Source organism: Rattus norvegicus, chromosome X, assembly GCF_021556685.1.
Source record: "Rattus norvegicus strain SHRSP/BbbUtx chromosome X, alternate assembly SHRSP_T2T, whole genome shotgun sequence".
In the NCBI taxonomy this organism is placed as follows: domain Eukaryota; kingdom Metazoa; phylum Chordata; class Mammalia; order Rodentia; family Muridae; genus Rattus; species Rattus norvegicus.
In genome coordinates, this window is record NC_141554.1 from 6472351 (window position 1) to 6492581 (window position 20231).

Here is a 20231-nt window from a genome sequence, read left to right on the forward strand (position 1 = left end):
AGGTGGCCCATACATATACAGCCACCCAATTAGACAAGATGGATGAAGCAAAGAAGTGCAGACCGACAGGAGCCGGTTGTAGATCGCTCCTGAGAGACACAGCCAGAATACAGCAAATACAGAGGCGAATGCCAGCAGCAAACCACTGAACTGAGAATAGGTCCCCCGTTGAAGGAATCAGAGAAAGAACTGGAAGAGCTTGAAGGTGCTCGAGACCCCAAAAGTACAACAATGTCAAGCAACCAGAGCTTCCAGAGACTAAGCCACTACCTAAAGACTATACATGGACTGACCCTGGACTCTGTCCCCATAGGTAGCAATGAATATCCTAGTAAGAGCACCAGTGGAAGGGGAAGCCCTGGGTCCTGCTAAGACTGAACCCCCAGTGAACTAGACTATGCGGGGAGGGTGGCAATTGGGGGAGGTTTGGGAGGGGAACACCCATAAGGAAGGGGAGGGGGGAGGGGGATGTTTGCCCGGAAACCGGGAAAGGGAATAACACTCGAAATGTATATAAGAAATACTCAAGTTAATAATAATAATAATAAAAAAAGAATGTGCGATTTAGACTGGGAAACGCATGTTTTGTCTATGTAGAAAAGTATACTTTTTAACGTCTAGAGCCACTTATAACTAAGTTTACTCGCCTTGAAAAAGGAATTCACTTTGCGAAACACTGGCTGTGTTTTCCTGTGTAAACGTAAATATCCTACAAGTTTTCCCTCTTGGAACGAACAGAATTCGCAAAAGAATGTGTGAATGATACTGGGAAACACATGTTTTGTCTATCAAGAATAGTATGCTTTTTACCGTCTAGTACCACTTAAAATTAAGCTTATTCGCCAAGTAACAGCAATTCACTTTGTGAAACACAAGGTTTGTGTTTATCTGATTTGTAAACTTCCTACACGCATTTCCCAGTCGGACCGAACAGAAATTGCCTAAGAATGTGTGATTTAGACTAGTAAACGCATGTTTTGTCTATATAGAAAACTATGCTTTTTACCGTCTGGAAGCACTTAAAACTAAGCTTACTCGCCAAGAGAGAGCAATTCACTTTGTGAAACACTAGCTGTGTGTTCATGGGTAAAAGTAAACATCCTACTAGCTTTTCCCTCTTGGAACGAACTGAATTCGCAAAAGAATGTGTGAATCAGACTGGGAAACACATGTTTTGTCTATCCAGAAAAGTATGCTTTACCGTCTAGTACCACTTCAAACTAAGCTTATTCGCCAAGTAACAGCAATTCACTTTGTGAAACACAAGGTTTGTGTTTATCTGATTTGTAAACTTCCTACACGCTTTTCCCAGTCGGAACGAACAGAATTTGCCTAAGAATGTGTGATTTAGACTGGGAAATGCATGTTTTGTCTATATAGAAAAGTATGCTTTTTACCGTCTGGAAGCACTTAAAACTAAGCTTACTCGCCAAGAAAAAGCAATTCACTTTGTGAAACACTAGCTGTGTGTTCATGGGTAAAAGTAAACATCCTACTAGCTTTTCCCACTTGGAACGAACAGAATTCGCAAAAGAATGTGTGAATGAGACTGGGAAACACATGTTTTGTCTATCCAGAAAAGTATGCTTTTTACTGTCTAGTACCACTTAAAAGTAGGCTTATTCGCCAAGTTCGCCTACACGTTTTTCACAATTGGAACGAACAGAATTCGCCTAAGAATGTGCGATTTAGACTGGGAAACGCAGGTTTTGTCTCTGTAGAAAAGTATACTTTTTACTGTCTAGAGCCATTTATAACTAAGTTTACTCGCCTAGAAAAAGCAATTCACTTCGCGAAACACTGGCTGTGTTTTCCTGTGTAAACGTAAATATCCTACAAGCTTTTCCCTCTTGGAACGAACAGAATTCGCAAAAGAATGTGTGAATGAGACTGGGAAACACATGTTTTGTCTATCAAGAAAAGTCTGCCTTTTACCGTCTAGTACCACTTCAAACTAAGCTTATTCACCACGTAACAGCAATTCACTTTGTGAAACACAAGGTTTGTGTGTATCTGATTTGTAAACTTCCTACACGCTTTTCCGAGTCGGACCGAACAGAAATTGCCTAAGAATGTGTGATTTAGACAAGTAAACGCATGTTTTGTCTATATAGAAAAGTATGCTTTTTACCGTCTGGAAGCACTTAAAACTAAGCTTACTCGCCAAGAGAGAGCAATTCACTTCGCGAAACACTGGCTGTGTTTTCCTGTGTAAACGTAAATATCCTACAAGCTTTTCCCTCTTGGAACGAACAGAATTCGCAAAAGAATGTGTGAATGAGACTGGGAAACACATGTTTTGTCTATCAAGAAAAGTCTGCCTTTTACCGTCTAGTACCACTTAAAACTAAGCTTATTCGCCAAGTAACAGCAATTCACTTTGTGAAACACAAGGTTTGTGTTTATCTGATTTGTAAACTTCCTACACGCTTTTCCCAGTCGGACCGAACAGAAATTGCCTAAGAATGTGTGATTTAGACAAGTAAACGCATGTTTTGTCTATATAGAAAAGTATGCTTTTTACCGTCTGGAAGCACTTAAAACTAAGCTTACTCGCCAAGAGAAAGCAATTCACTTTGTGAAACAAGAGCTGTGTGTTCATGGGTAAACGTAAACATCCTACTAGCTTTTCCCACTTGGAACGAATAGAATTCCCAAAAAAAAAATGTGTGAATGAGACTGGGAAACACATGTTTTGTCTATCCAGAAAAGTATGCTTTTTACCGTCTAGTACCACTTAAAACTAAGCTGATTCGCCATGTAACAGCAATTCACTTTGTGAAAGACAAGGTTTGTGTGTATCTGAAATGTAAACTTACTACAAGCTATTCCCAATTGGAACGAATAGAATTTGTCTAGGAAAGTGCGATTAAGACTGGGAAACGCATGTTTTGTCCATATAGACATGTATTATTTTACTGTTTAGAACCACTTAAGTCTAAGCTTACTAGCCATGTAAAAGCAATTCAGTTTGCGAAACACTAGCTGTGTGTTTATCGGTAAAGTAAAGGTCCTACAAGCTTTTCCCACTTGGAAGGAACAGAATTCGACAAAAATGTACGATTCAGAATGGGAAACACATGTTTTTTCTATACAAAAAGTATGCTTCTTACCGTATAGTATCACATAAAAGTAGGCTTATTCGCCAAGTTCGCCTACACGCTTTTCCCAAATGGAACGAACAGAATTCGCCTAAGTATGTGCGATTTAGACAGGGAAACGCATGTTTTGTCTATCCAGAAAAGTATGCTTTTTACAGTCTAGGACCACTTAAAACTAAGCTTATTCACCAAGTAACAGCAATTCACTTTGTGAAACACAAGGTTTGTGTTTATCTGATTTGTAAACTTCCTACATGTTTTTCCCAGTTGGAACGAACAGAATTCGCCTAAGAATGTGCGATTCAGACTGGGAAACGCATGATTTGTGTATATAGAAAAGTATGCTTTTTATCGTCTAGAACCACTTAAAACTAAGCTATTCGCCAAGAAAAAGCAATTCACTTTGTGAAACACTAGCTGTGTGTTCATGGCTAAACGTAAACATCCTACTAGGTTTTCCCTCTTGGAACGAACAGAATTCGCAAAAGAATGTGTGAATGAGACTGGGAAACACATGTTTTGTCTATCAAGAAAAGTCTGCCTTTTACCGTCTAGTACCACTTCAAACTAAGCTTATTCACCACGTAACAGCAATTCACTTTGTGAAACACAAGGTTTGTGTGTATCTGATTTATAAACTTCCTACACGCTTTTCCGAGTCGGACCGAACAGAAATTGCCTAAGAATGTGTGATTTAGACAAGTAAACGCATGTTTTGTCTATATAGAAAAGTATGCTTTTTACCGTCTGGAAGCACTTAAAACTAAGCTTACTCGCCAAGAGAGAGCAATTCACTTTGTGAAACACTAGCTGTGTGTTCATGGGTAAAAGTAAACATCCTACTAGCTTTTCCCTCTTGGAACGAACTGAATTCGCAAAAGAATGTGTGAATCAGACTGGGAAACACATGTTTTGTCTATCCAGAAAAGTATGCTTTACCGTCTAGTACCACTTCAAACTAAGCTTATTCGCCAAGTAACAGCAATTCACTTTGTGAAACACAAGGTTTGTGTTTATCTGATTTGTAAACTTCCTACACGCTTTTCCCAGTCGGAACGAACAGAATTTGCCTAAGAATGTGTGATTTAGACTGGGAAACGCATGTTTTGTCTATATAGAAAAGTATGCTTTTTACCGTCTGGAAGCACTTAAAACTAAGCTTACTCGCCAAGAAAAAGCAATTCACTTTGTGAAACACTAGCTGTGTGTTCATGGGTAAAAGTAAACATCCTACTAGCTTTTCCCACTTGGAACGAACAGAATTCGCAAAAGAATGTGTGAATGAGACTGGGAAACACATGTTTTGTCTATCCAGAAAAGTATGCTTTTTACTGTCTAGTACCACTTAAAAGTAGGCTTATTCGCCAAGTTCGCCTACACGTTTTTCGCAATTGGAACGAACAGAATTCGCCTAAGAATGTGCGATTTAGACTGGGAAACGCAGGTTTTGTCTCTGTAGAAAAGTATACTTTTTACTGTCTAGAGCCATTTATAACTAAGTTTACACGCCTAGAAAAAGCAATTCACTTCGCGAAACACTGGCTGTGTTTTCCTGTGTAAACGTAAATATCCTACAAGCTTTTCCCTCTTGGAACGAACAGAATTCGCAAAAGAATGTGTGAATGAGACTGGGAAACACATGTTTTGTCTATCAAGAAAAGTCTGCCTTTTACCGTCTAGTACCACTTAAAACTAAGCTTATTCGCCAAGTAACAGCAATTCACTTTGTGAAACACAAGGTTTGTGTTTATCTGATTTGTAAACTTCCTACACGCTTTTCCCAGTCGGACCGAACAGAAATTGCCTAAGAATGTGTGATTTAGACAAGTAAACGCATGTTTTGTCTATATAGAAAAGTATGCTTTTTACCGTCTGGAAGCACTTAAAACTAAGTTTACTCGCCAAGAGAAAGCAATTCACTTTGTGAAACAAGAGCTGTGTGTTCATGGGTAAACGTAAACATCCTACTAGCTTTTCCCACGTGGAACGAATAGAATTCCCAAAAAAAAATGTGTGAATGAGACTGGGAAACACATGTTTTGTCTATCCAGAAAAGTATGCTTTTTACCGTCTAGTACCACTTAAAACTAAGCTGATTCGCCATGTAACAGCAATTCACTTTGTGAAAGACAAGGTTTGTGTGTATCTGAAATGTAAACTTACTACAAGCTATTCCCAATTGGAACGAATAGAATTTGTCTAGGAAAGTGTGATTAAGACTGGGAAACGCATGTTTTGTCCATATAGACATGTATTATTTTACTGTTTAGAACCACTTAAGTCTAAGCTTACTAGCCATGTAAAAGCAATTCAGTTTGCGAAACACTAGCTGTGTGTTTATCGGTAAAGTAAAGGTCCTACAAGCTTTTCCCACTTGGAAGGAACAGAATTCGACAAAAATGTACGATTCAGAATGGGAAACACATGTTTTTTCTATACAAAAAAGTATGCTTCTTACCGTATAGTATCACATAAAAGTAGGCTTATTCGCCAAGTTCGCCTACACGCTTTTCCCAAATGGAACGAACAGAATTCGCCTAAGTATGTGCGATTTAGACAGGGAAACGCATGTTTTGTCTATCCAGAAAAGTATGCTTTTTACAGTCTAGGACCACTTAAAACTAAGCTTATTCACCAAGTAACAGCAATTCACTTTGTGAAACACAAGGTTTGTGTTTATCTGATTTGTAAACTCCCTACATGCTTTTCCCAGTTGGAACGAACAGAATTCGCCTAAGAATGTGCGATTCAGACTGGGAAACGCATGATTGTGTATATAGAAAAGTATGCTTTTTATCGTCTAGAACCACTTAAAACTAAGCTATTCGCCAAGAAAAAGCAATTCACTTTGTGAAACACTAGCTGTGTGTTCATGGCTAAACGTAAACATCCTACTAGGTTTTCCCACTTGGAACGAACAGAATTCGCAAAAGAATGTGTGAATGAGACTGGGAGACACATGTTTTGTCTATCCAGAAAATTATGCTTTTTACCGTCTAGTACCACTTAAACCTAAGCTTATTCGCCAAGTAACAGCAATTCACTTTGTGAAACACAAGGTTTGTGTTTATCTGATTTGTAGACTTCCTACATGCTTTTCCCATTCGGAATGTACAGAATTCGCCTAAGAATGTGTGATTTAGACTGGGAAACACATGTTTGTCTATATGGAAAGGTATGCTTTTTACTGTCTGGAACCACTTAAAACTAAGCTTACGAGGGGCGGCACAGGTCTTCCTTGTTGCTGCCGCTGCAGAGAGCCCCTGGGCAGCACCCCACGAGCGAACCTGAGCCTCGGGACCACAGGTAAGACCAAATTTTCTGCTGCAAGAAAGCTGCCTGGTGAGCTTGGGACACACGGAAGCAGAATTTCTCTAGGACCGGGCACGTTCTGTGTTTCCCGGAAGTCCCACACCCGCGGATCCCGGCCCGCAGCAGCTCTCTGCTCCCAGACCCGGTGAGAGAGAGACCCAACCACCTGGTCAGGTGGGCACTCCTGAGGCTGCAGAGCGGAAGAGACCACCAACACTGCTCACCCCTGCCCACATCCCTAGCCCAAGAGGAAACTGTATAAGGCCTCTGGGCTCCCGTGGGGGAGGGCCCAGGAGCGGCAGGACACCTGCCTGAGACACCGCCGGAACCTGAAAGAAACAGACCGGATAAACAGTTCTCTGCACCCGAATCCCGTGGGAGGGAGAGCTAAACCTTCAGAGAGGCAGACAAGCCTGGGAAACCAGAAGAGATTGCTCCCTGCACACACATCTCGGACGCCAGAGGAAAAAGCCAAAGACCATCTGGAACCCTGGTGCACTGAAGCTCCCGGAAGGGGCAGCACAGGTCTTCCTGGTTGCTGCCGCTGCAGAGAGCCCCTGGGCAGCACCCCACGAGCGAACCTGAGCCTCGGGACCACAGGTAAGACCAAATTTTCTGCTGCAAGAAAGCTGCCTGGTGAACTCAAGACACAGGCCCACAGGAACAGCTGAAGACCTGTAGAGAGGAAAAACTACACACCCGAAAGCAGAACACTCTGTCCCCATAACTGACTGAAAGAGAGGAAAACAGGTCTACAGCACTCCTGACACACAGGCTTATAGGACAGTCTAGCCACTGTCAGAAATAGCAGAACAAAGTAACACTAGAGATAATCTGATGGCGAGAGGAAAGCGCAGGAACCCAAGCAACAAAACCAAGACTACATGCCATCATTGGAGCCCAATTCTCCCACCAAAACAAACATGGAATATCCAAACACACCAGAAAAGCAAGATCTAGTTTCAAAATCATATTTGATCATGATGCTGGAGGACTTCAAGAAAGACATGAACACACTTAGGGAAACACAGGAAAACATTAATAAACAAGTAGAAGCCTACAGAGAGGAATCGCAAAAATCCCTGAAAGAATTCCAGGAAAACACAATCAAACAGTTGAAGGAATTAAAAATGGAAATAGAAGCAATCAAGAAAGAACACATGGAAACAACCCTGGATATAGAAAACCAAAAGAAGAGACAAGGAGCTGTAGATACAAGCTTCACCAACAGAATACAAGAGATGGAAGAGAGAATCTCAGGAGCAGAAGATTCCATAGAAATCATTGACTCAACTGTCAAAGATAATGTAAAGCGGAAAAAGCTACTGGTCCAAAACATACAGGAAATCCAGGACTCAATGAGAAGATCAAACCTAAGGATAATAGGTATAGAAGAGAGTGAAGACTCCCAGCTCAAAGGACCAGTAAATATCTTCAACAAAATCATAGAAGAAAACTTCCCTAACCTAAAAAAAGAGATACCCATAGACATACAAGAAGCCTACAGAACTCCAAATAGATTGGACCAGAAAAGAAACACCTCCCGTCACATAATTGTCAAAACACCAAACGCACAAAATAAAGAAAGAATATTAAAAGCAGTAAGGGAAAAAGGTCAAGTAACATATAAAGGGAGACCTATCAGAATCACACCAGACTTCTCGCCAGAAACTATGAAGGCCAGAAGATCCAGGACTGATGTCATACAGACCCTAAGAGAACACAAATGCCAGCCCAGGTTACTGTATCCAGCAAAACTCTCAATTAACATTGATGGAGAAACCAAGATATTCCATGACAAAACCAAATTTACACAATATCTTTCTACAAATCCAGCACTACAAAGGATAATAAATGGTAAAGCCCAACATAAGGAGGCAAGCTATACCCTAGAAGAAGCAAGAAACTAATCGTCTTGGCAACAAAACAAAGAGAATGAAAGCACACAAACATAACCTCACATCCAAATATGAATAGAAAGGGAAACAATAATCACTATTCCTTAATATCTCTCAATATCAATGGCCTCAACTCCCCAATAAAAAGACATAGATTAACAAACTGGATACGGAACGAGGACCCTGCATTCTGCTGCCTACAGGAAACACACCTCAGAGACAAAGACAGACACTACCTCAGAGTGAAAGGCTGGAAAACAACTTTCCAAGCTAATGGTCAGAAGAAGCAAGCTGGAGTAGCCATTCTGGTATCAAATAAAATCAATTTCCAATTAAAGGTCATCAAAAAAGATAAGGAAGGACACTTCATATTCATCAAAGGAAAAATCCACCAAGATGAACTCTCAATCCTAAATATCTATGCCCCAAATACAAGGGCACCTACATACGTAAAAGAAACCTTACTAAAGCTCAAAACACACATTGCACCTCACACAATAATAGTGGGAGATTTCAAAACCCCGCTCTCATCAATGGACAGATCATGGAAACAGAAATTAAACAGTGATGTCGACAGACTAAAAGAAGTCATGAGCCAAATGGACTTAACGGATATTTATAGAACATTCTATCCTAAAGCAAAAGGATATACCTTCTTCTCAGCTCCTCATGGTACTTTCTCCAAAATTGACCATATAATTGGTCAAAAAACGGGCCTCAACAGGTACAGAAAGATAGAAATAATCCCATGCGTGCTATCGGACCACCACGGCCTAAAGCTGGTCTTCAATAACAATAAGGGAAGAATGCCCACATATACGTGGAAATTGAACAATGCTCTACTCAATGATAACCTGGTCAAGGAAGAAATAAAGAAAGAAATTAAAAACTTTTTAGAATTTAATGAAAATGAAGATACAACATACTCAAACTTATGGGACACAATGAAAGCTGTGCTAAGAGGAAAACTCATAGCGCTGAGTGCCTGCAGAAAGAAACAGGAAAGAGCATATGTCAGCAGCTTGACAGCACACCTAAAAGCTCTAGAACAAAAAGAAGCAAATTCACCCAGGAGGAGTAGAAGGCAGGAAACAATCAAACTCAGAGCTGAAATCAACCAAGTAGAAACAAAAAGGACCATAGAAAGAATCAACAGAACCAAAAGTTGGTTCTTTGAGAAAATCAACAAGATAGATAAACCCTTAGCCAGACTAACGAGAGGACACAGAGAGTGCGTCCAAATTAACAAAATCAGAAATGAAAAGGGAGACATAACTACAGATTCAGAGGAAATTCAAAAAATCATCAGATCTTACTATAAAAACCTATATTCAACAAAATTTGAAAATCTTCAGGAAATGGACAATTTCCTAGACAGATACCAGGTATCGAAGTTAAATCAGGAACAGATAAACCAGTTAAACAACCCCATAACTCCTAAGGAAATAGAAGCAGTCATTAAAGGTCTCCCAACCAAAAAGAGCCCAGGTCCAGACGGGTTTAGTGCAGAATTCTATCAAACCTTCATAGAAGACCTCATACCAATATTATCCAAACTATTCCACAAAATTGAAACAGATGGAGCCCTACCGAATTCCTTCTACGAAGCCACAATTACTCTTATACCTAAACCACACAAAGACACAACAAAGAAAGAGAACTTCAGACCAATTTCCCTTATGAATATCGACGCAAAAATACTCAATAAAATTCTGACAAACCGAATTCAAGAGCACATCAAAACAATCATCCACCATGATCAAGTAGGCTTCATCCCAGGCATGCAGGGATGGTTTAATATATGGAAAACCATCAACGTGATCCATTATATAAACAAACTGAAAGAACAGAACCACATGATCATTTCATTAGATGCTAAGAAAGCATTTGACAAAATTCAACACCCCTTCATGATAAAAGTCCTGGAAAGAATAGGAATTCAAGGCCCATACCTAAACATAGTAAAAGCCATATACAGCAAACCAGTTGCTAACATTAAACTAAATGGAGAGAAACTTGAAGCAATCCCACTAAAATCAGGGACTAGACAAGGCTGCCCACTCTCTCCCTACTTATTCAATATAGTTCTTGAAGTTCTAGCCAGAGCAATCAGACAACAAAAGGAGATCAAGGGGATACAGATCGGAAAAGGAGAGGTCAAAATATCACTATTTGCAGATGACATGATAGTATATTTAAGTGATCCCAAAAGTTCCACCAGAGAACTACTAAAGCTGATAAACAACTTCAGCAAAGTGGCTGGGTATAAAATTAACTCAAATGAACCAGTTGCCTTCCTCTATACAAAAGAGAAACAAGCCGAGAAAGAAATTAGGGAAACGACACCCTTCATAATAGACCCAAATAATATAAAGTACCTCGGTGTGACTTTAACCAAGCAAGTAAAAGATCTGTACAATAAGAACTTCAAGACACTGAGGAAAGAAATTGAAGAAGACCTCAGAAGATGGAAAGATCTCCCATGCTCATGGATTGGCAGGATTAATATAGTAAAAATGGCCATTTTACCAAAAGCAATCTACAGATTCAATGCAATCCCCATCAAAATACCAATCCAATTCTTCAAAGAGTTAGACAGAACAATTTGCAAATTCATCTGGAATAACAAAAAACCCAGGATAGCTAAAGCTATCCTCAACAATAAAAGGACTTCAGGGGGAATCACTATCCCTGAACTCAAGCAGTATTACAGAGCAATAGTGTTAAAAACTGCATGGTATTGGTACAGAGACAGACAGATAGACCAATGGAATAGAATTGAAGACCCAGAAATGAACCCACACACCTATGGTCACTTGACTTTTGACAAAGGAGCCAAAACCATCCAATGGAAAAAAGATAGCATTTTCAGCAAATGGTGCTGGTTCAACTGGAGGGCAACATGTAGAAGAATGCAGATCGATCCATGCTTATCACCCTGTACAAAGCTTAAGTCCAAGTGGATCAAGGACCTCCACATCAAACCAGACACACTCAAACTAATAGAAGAAAAACTAGGGAAGCATCTGGAACACATGGGCACTGGAGAAAGTTTCCTGAACAAAACACCAATGGCTTATGCTCTAAGATCAAGAATCGACAAAAGGGATCTCATAAAACTGCAAAGCTTCTGTAAGGCAAAGGACACTGTGGTTAGGACAAAACGGCAACCAACAGATTGGGAAAAGATCTTTACCAATCCTACAACAGATAGAGGCCTTATATCCAAAATATACAAAGAACTCAAGAAGTTAGACCGCAGGGAAACAAATAACCCTATTAAAAAATGGGGTTCAGAGCTAAAGAAAGAATTCACAGCTGAGGAATGCCGAATGGCTGAGAAACACCTAAAGAAATGTTCAACATCTTTAGTCATAAGGGAAATGCAAATCAAAACAACCCTGAGATTTGACCTCACACCAGTGAGAATGGCTAAGATCAAAAACTCAGGTGACAGCAGATGCTGGCGAGGATGTGGAGAAAGAGGAACACTCCTCCATTGTTGGTGGGATTGCAGACTGGTAAAACCATTCTGGAAATCAGTCTGGAGGTTCCTCAGAAAATTGGACATTGAACTGCCTGAGGATCCAGCTATACCTCTCTTGGGCATATACCCAAAAGATGCCTCAACATATAAAAGAGACACGTGCTCCACTATGTTCATCGCAGCCTTATTTATAATAGCCAGAAAATGGAAAGAACCCAGATGCCCTTCAACAGAGGAATGGATACAGAAAATGTGGTACATCTACACAATGGAATATTACTCAGCTATCAAAAACAACGAGTTTATGAAATTCGTAGGCAAATGGTTGGAACTGGAAAATATCATCCTGAGTGAGCTAACCCAATCACAGAAAGACATACATGGTATGCACTCATTGATAAGTGGCTATTAGCCCAAATGCTTGAATTACCCTAGATCCCTAGAACAAACGAAACTCAAGACGGATGATCAAAATGTGAATGCTTCACTCCTTCTTTAAATGAGGAAAAAGAATACCCCTGGCAGGGAAGGGAGAGGCAAAGATTAAAACAGAGACTGAAGGAACACCCATTCAGAGCCTGCCCCATATGTGGCCCATACATATACAGCCACCCAATTAGACAAGATGGATGAAGCAAAGAAGTGCAGACCGACAGGAGCCTCAAAAATAAAAAGGAGAGAAACTTAGCACTCCCCTTAAAATTTTATAAGACATTTGAAGAGCCACATGAAGCTAAACTCATAAGTTCAATTTTCTAAATCTAACTAAATATATGTTTTAATTTCAGGATCTGTTACAGATAAACATGCTAAGTGGGCATGCACGTGTGTGTATATTTGTGTTCTGTACATAAACATATGCACATATTATTCTGATTTTAAAATGTCTAGTTTTATATTACATACCTCTCATAACCTAGAAAACTAGGTTAAGATAGTCTTGATTAAGAGATATTTCAGAAAGGGTTCATCATCCTTAGCAATTCCGATTGTCTTTGAGATTTCATCTCACTCTGCTCTGAATGGCTAAGGTTAACTAAACAACCAATGTGTCATGCTTACAAAAAATGAGGGGAATGTGCAATTCTTACTCACTGTTGTTAAGAATATAAACTTGAGAAGCCACACTGGACATCATTCTGGAGACATCTCAACGAGCTCAAAATGTCTTCCATGTGACCTAGCTGTACATCTCCGTGGTATATTCCCAAAGGATCCAGGTCTTGCTCCTCAGACATTTACTCAGTGATGTTCACTACTGCTCCATATCCAATAGCTGGGAAATAGAAATAACCAGAATGCCTTTCAGCTGATGAATGGATAATGAAAAGGCCATGCTCATTATATAATGGGATAGTAGCTTCTCAGAGTAAGACAAAGGACTCTAATACAAAGAAGGTTGTTGGGGTTGGGGATTTAGCTCAGTGGTAGAGCACTTGACTAGCAAGCGCAAGGCCCTGGGTTTGGTCCTCAGCTCCTCTCAAGAGGTTGAAGGTAAGCTCTCAATGCTAAAGAAACCACATAATAGAGACAGAACTCTGAAAACTCAATTTCAATCTGACCTGAAACCCCTTTTCCAGTGGTTTAACATTTCTAGAATCAGACCATACCTTTTAAGCCACTGACAGATGGGAACAATCAATGGTCCTGTCCATCCATGACAATCTTCATTTTCGCAATGGACATATGGCAAGATGTCCTTTAAAGATGCAATAGTGGTACTCATATACTGGCATAACATAGCACGTATCCAAATGAAGGCCAGAGGGATTCAGATTTGGCTTTATATTATATAGCAAGTCAAGGAAATCAGGACATTTTGGAAAAGCCATCCCCATCTTAGCTAAAGCAATGCTCAAAATTTGAGAAATGGATGTTTTGAAAATCGCAAAGCTGACAGATGTTTGCCTGAGGTCTGACCACTATATAATATGTCTTCATGCTCATGATGAGTAGAGCAACTGAGTTCAGCTGAGCATAAGTCCTCTCTCCTAAGCTAGACATAGCTTTATAGACTTACAACTACTTTTCTCCCATGTAGCCCAGGGGGTTTGTTTCTCTGACAGCATAAAGCCTGTTTTCTTGAGGTGATGAAGTTTATTAATATGAGGTTCTTTTCATGAGACCAGTGCTGAGTTAAGAAGGTCACATGATCTGGAAGAAGCAAGATAAGTCACTTCCTGTCTATCATGAGGATCTTTTTGAGTTTCATGAGTCTGATAGTGGATGGGGTATGGCAAATACTAACAAAAACTGGAGAAGTGGTGTGGGTGAAATAGAGCAGGCAGTGGAGATAGGTAGGGTACCCTTAAATTAAAGGTGTTTGGCTATTGGGACAGGAATTGTGAATGGCCTGGAACTCTCAGTGTTCTACTGAGTAGATTTTATATGTCAAATTTCTATTAGTATTTACTAAATTTAAATCTGTAGTGTTTGACGTGTTGCTTTCATGATGAGAACAGTGTTGAAATGAAAATCAGCAGGATGTGTCTCTTAGGTATATAACAGAAGTTTAAAATGTAAATAAATTTTATTATTAGTTATTTTGGTATTATCATAACTAAATAGTTTCAGAGTGAAATTAAGAGAGGTATGTGATCACAAAGTAAGTGGGATCTCATGTGCATGGTTCTTAACCTCAAAGAATGACTCATGTAATTACCATCATGTGACCAATGCTTAAGCCACATAGATTTTTCTTAATCTATGATGACTGTAGTGCCCCCATGAGTTCTGATCTTTGAATACATGATCCTCAGATGTTAATACTCTTTAGGAAGTTGGTAAAGCTTGTTTGGAGAAAGTGCATGATGGGGTCCAGGTTTGAGATTTCATGGCCTTGTCCCACTTCCTATAAACCGTCTCTGCCAGGCTTCTTGCTCTTGCCAATAGGAGTGTCTGCCTGCTGGTTGGATGTTCTTTTATCCCTCTGGAACTAAAATAAAAAATAAACTTATTCATGGTATTTAATCTCATAAACCATAATTAACTAACATAAAAATAAGTATACCAGACAGTAGGCTATTGTTCTCAAGATGTTGTGTTGTTCATAGAGGAATGTGAATATCATTGGATCCTTAAACTACAAAAGCAACTGAATGCTCGGAGCTCTATTTGGTGACACTGTGTTTGGAAAGTGATAACAGCCTTGGCCGAGGCTTATGTCATTGAGAGTTCATAGCCTCATCTGACTTCCAGTTTCCTAACTCTGCTTCAAGTTTGAGGTTACAGATGTGATCTTCTGCTCCTCCTGCCATTCTGCTTTCATGGTGGACACTTATCTCTCTGGAACTAAGCCAAAGTAAATGCTTCCTTCTGTAATCTGCCTTGATGATGGTGTCCTAACAGATTAATAGAGAAGTAACACATGCTGTGCCTGTTCTCATTCTCAAGTAATCATAAAGAAGGAAATGCTTCGCACAGCTTCTGGGAGATGATGACTGTGGGCGATGTTTGAGCTTTCTCTACCTTGAAGACTGATGCTACAGGAAGGATTGATTCTTTACTCAAGTTCACTTCTTCTCCAGAGTCTAGTTTTGTTTTAAGGGTTTCTCATGATGCCATATTGGCTGCATTTATGAAGATTCCCTTCACTTCTGGTCCCTTTCCAATGATAATAAAGAGTATATCCTGCGTGAGAGCAAGATAAGTGCATCTCATTTAGGATCTACACTTGCAGAGCACCGGTGTGAGTCTTGAGAAGATCAATGGCTCACAAGGGACAGAGGTAGAGCTATAGGAAGGAAGAGATGTAGAACTGGATCTTCCTTCTCTACTTGTACGTTCTTTCCCCCTCCACTCCAATGCATCACCCTGACAACTGCGGACGTGTTTGAATCAGGTTTTCTTCTGCTGTGATTTAATGATCTTAACTCAATCTCTGGCTCGATGCTCCTGACAATGTTTCCTCTTACTTCACTGTTCTTTCCTATGAATGCCTTTCCCCACTGTGTAGTTCTAATTTCTTACTGAATTTTTGCCTTTAATTTATTATGATCCAACTCACTTCCAATATATAATCCTTACATATAAAATTTAAATCAGTGTTCACAAAGATCTTTTTCTAAATAAATTATTCTGTGTGAGCCATTCATTTGCTTCTATTGTCTTCATGTCAGTGTTTTTATATAGAATGTAACTGGTCCTGTCAGGAACTCATGGGAACTGAAATCTATTCTGCCAGTGATTTACCATGTAAGACTGGGTACTATAAACAATCAGACTGAGGTTTTTGCTTATGTAATTAGCAGGGACAGGGTTAAGACTTTCATGGTTACTGTCAACTTTTATAAAGTATTCAACATTTGTTGTAATATCATTCTTGTACCTGATATGATAAATTTCTTCCAATGCAATATAAGTATCCTTATAGTGAGGATGTTGGACATTCAGTGTTTCCACTGTTAATTTAATAACTTCTTCATAATAGTATAAGCCAAAACAAATGTCATGCTTTGTAATATCTTGTTAGGATTTTAGGATTAATTATTAGTAAAGAAAAAACATTTTATATTTAGGCCCTTAGATTTCAAACATGCCAGATACTTAGATTATATGAATGGTCAGACTATAATGTAATAAAACCATAAAACTGGGTCTGACACCAGTGTGCAGCTGAAGAATAAATTAGAAGAGGGATGTGAGGCAGAGATGTTTGAGAGTGTCACACCTACTGAGCACACTACACTCACACAGCAAGTAAATGTGGATCATTTCTGAAACCAGTAGAAAAAGACTAGAATTTATTCTCCTGTTCTGGTTTCTATGATTTACCAAAACAATATGGCATTATTTTAACAAGTAATATTTACTAGCTTCCTCAACCCTAGTGATGGTTTTTCTAATAATCGGTCACCCAGGGAATTAATTACATAAGAAATTTTTTATTGGATATCTCTTTATTTACATTTCAAATGTTATTCCCTTTCCTGGTTCCCTGTCCATAAGCCACTATCCCCACTCCTTCTTCTATAAGGATGTTCCTCTCCCCAACCGCCGCTCCTTTCTACCCCTGTCTGACATTCCCTTGCACTGGGGATCCAACTTTGGCAGGACCAAGGGCTTCTCCTTCCATTGGTGCCCAATAAGGCCATCCTCTGCTACATATGCAGTTGGAGTGCTGGGTCAGCCCATATATAGTCTTTGGGTAGTGGATTAGTCCCTGGAAGCTCTGGTTGGTTGGCATTGTTGTTCTTATGGGGTAGTAAGCCCCTTCAGCTCTTTTAATCTTTGTCTAATTCCTCCAATGTGGGTCCTGATTTCAGTTCAGTGGTTTGCTGCTAACATTCACTTCTGTATTTGACATGCTCTGGCCGTGTCTCTCAGGAGAGCTCTATATCCAGTTCCTGTCAGCATGTACTCCTTAGCTTCATCCATCTTATCTAGTTTGGTGGCTGTATATATATGGGCCACATGTGGGGCAGGCTCTGAATGGCTGTTACTTCAGTCTCTGCTCTAAACTGTGCCACATATCCCCTCCTATGGATATTCAAAGATTCAAGATGGCCATGAGGATGGATGGAGAAAAAATAATGCTTATTAGAATTGGACAAAGCAGATAGTTTTCCTCACAAATAATCATAAGAGAGTTTCCAAAGAACTCTTATGGCTGGTGTGGGTGTGTCCAGCAGCAGGTAGTCATGGAAGGTACTGGAATCCCATGAAACCATCTGGGTTAAGAAACAGTGCAGTTTTCTGTTTTCTCTGAATCTGTGGAATAATCAAAATCATAATTTTCACAATGATTTTACATTGTACTACTATAATGCTTGCTTAAGTGTGCTACATATTTCTAATCATTTAAAAATGATGTCATGTCAAAGATGAAGATGGGTGATGTGTCACCAAATGTCCATATTTAATTATTCTCTTGGTGTGTCTGAGATTTGTTCCTTAAATAAACCTAGGGCATATTCAAGATATTAGATAGGATCCTGACTATGGAATATAAGAATAAGTTAGTCATTCAAAACTCTAATTGAGTGTATTTTATTTAGAATAGACTCAGAACAATAATAAAGGTCATCAAGGAGAATTTTCAAGGAAGGAGATACAGAACAAGGTGATTTAATGGCAGAAAAGAAAATGACGCGTGCGCGCACACACACACACACACACACACACAAGTTTAAGTGGAAAAAGGGTGAGAGGGCAGTTAATAGAATCAAGGATAACTAATACTAACTTTAGTTTGAAAAATAATACATTTAAGACATATTAATATATAAACTTCCTAAAATAAACATTCAAATACCAAAAAATCAAGGTTAAATATTTTACAGTGTCATTTTCTAAGGATGGTCCTCTAGACGAACCAACTTAACAAATAAAAATCTTAGTGCTAGAAATGGGTTACCTTTTAAAGAGTTGTTTGACTATGAATTCCCACAACCCCATCAACAATAGGTCATTGCATTGATCTTGCTTCTCATCTAGTCTTTGATGTTTAGAATCTAACACTGGAGCTGTTATATGCTTGACTCACAGAAATAGAAAAATCATTCTTATAGTCTCCTAGTCATTAACAGGGCTAGATTGTGGTAAATATGCTTCCAGAGGAGAAAATAATCAGACTTGCACAGTTATAATCTTGTGAGCTACAATGTGGTTTGGAAAGGCATTAGGAGTTCAACAATAGTGGCAAGACTGACATGGGTCTTATCAATAACTTTGCAAAATGTGTTTAATATCCAATTGACTAGATGAAACCCATACCAGATCACTTTTGATATATATATGTATATATATATATATACATATATATATATGTATATATATATATCAGAGGCCGTGAGTGAAAAAGCAACCACTGTTAATCTGCTAAATGTACACAGTTTCAAACTAACCCTGAATTATGTATACTCATACTCATAGATCAACCTTTGTCAGAGATGCTTCTTTTTTGGCAGTAGATAGTGTTTAACACAGAGACCTACCAGAGATAAACGTGCAAAGAGTAAGAGTCTTTGAAATACTAGCCATAAATGTCAACTACTTTTCTATGTGCAATACAGAAGTTAGCACATGGAAACTCTGAACAATTATTGACACATGTACTATAACCTTACAAATTAAAGTTTCCAGATAAGGTCTCTTCAAGGATGATGGAGGTAGTGATGAAGTTCCTTGTTTAAATGAAGAGTTATTGGCAATTGATAGTTAACAAAAGAGTAAGAATCAATAATATTCAATGGTGTAGCTATTTATAGATGGACCATTCTTCATGAGAGGGCTCCAAACCCAAAAGTATATGGGCAATAAAATTAGGTTTGACATTTTCATGTTTTAAAGGAGAAAAGAGCACATAAGTTGGGTTGGTTAATAAACGGGTGTGGATTTTAGAAAAGTTAGGAGGGTGGCATTCAGTGTGATGAAATACATTGGACAAAAATTTCAAAGAATTTAAAAAGTGTTTATATCTAAGTAGTCATTTTAAATTACTGATGGTTATACAAAGTATATAGTGCATTCCATTGCTTAGTGTGTCATATTATTTTGTCATCTGGGTTGATCCTAAAATTGAATTTATAAATTAATTGGTTTAGCTCAATGTATTTGTCTGCTATAGGAGTTTTCTGGTGCAGTCTTTAAGGGTCTTGTTTATATAGAATCATATCCTTACTTGTGTTCCTTTTACCTCCTTCAGTTACCTTATTGCTCTAGCTAAGACTTCAAACACGACATTGAACAGTAATTGATGAAACTTTTCTTGCTGTCCTCAGCCCTTCTCCTAACATACCTCCATCCTGCTGAGTTAAAATTAATAAAACAGAAGTAAAATAAGTTTAAAAGTTAGTCGTTTCTTTGATTTCTTCACTCAGGGTGATTGTTTCTAGTTCCATCCACTTACCTGAAAATGTCATAATTTTGTTTTTCTTGACACCTGAATAGGAGATGATGGTGAGCAGAATGCATTGTGTACATGTATGAAATTGTTAAGGGATATATTATTAAAGATAAAAAAATTATCTGGGCTGTAGTTTTATTATAAAGGATTCTATATATAATTTACCCAAAGCACATATCTTATCTCCTCTTTCGAGGTTCCCACAACTTGTTTTTACATCCTCTAACCTTTACAATTTGCATTTACATATTTTCTTAGATTCTCACAATTTTAGACCTTCATTCTTGATGAGTTGATGAGTAGGAAAAGCTGGGAGTTGTATAGTGGAGGTGGGTTGGTTTGCTGAAATACATTTCAGATTTGGGTTAGATTATACACAAAGGTCTTACTTACCTGCAGGGGTGAGAGCCAGGTAAGCAGATTTGATATTAAAGTGCATTCTGTGCTGTGGGTAGTTAAAGATGCGCTGTGTTGAAGCAGGTATTATAGGATAGTTGGGCTTAACAACGAGTGGATAACAGAGATGGAATAATGGGTTTGTGGTCTATGCAGCTGGTAAAGGGTGGAAGGGTTGGGTTTGGGAGTTG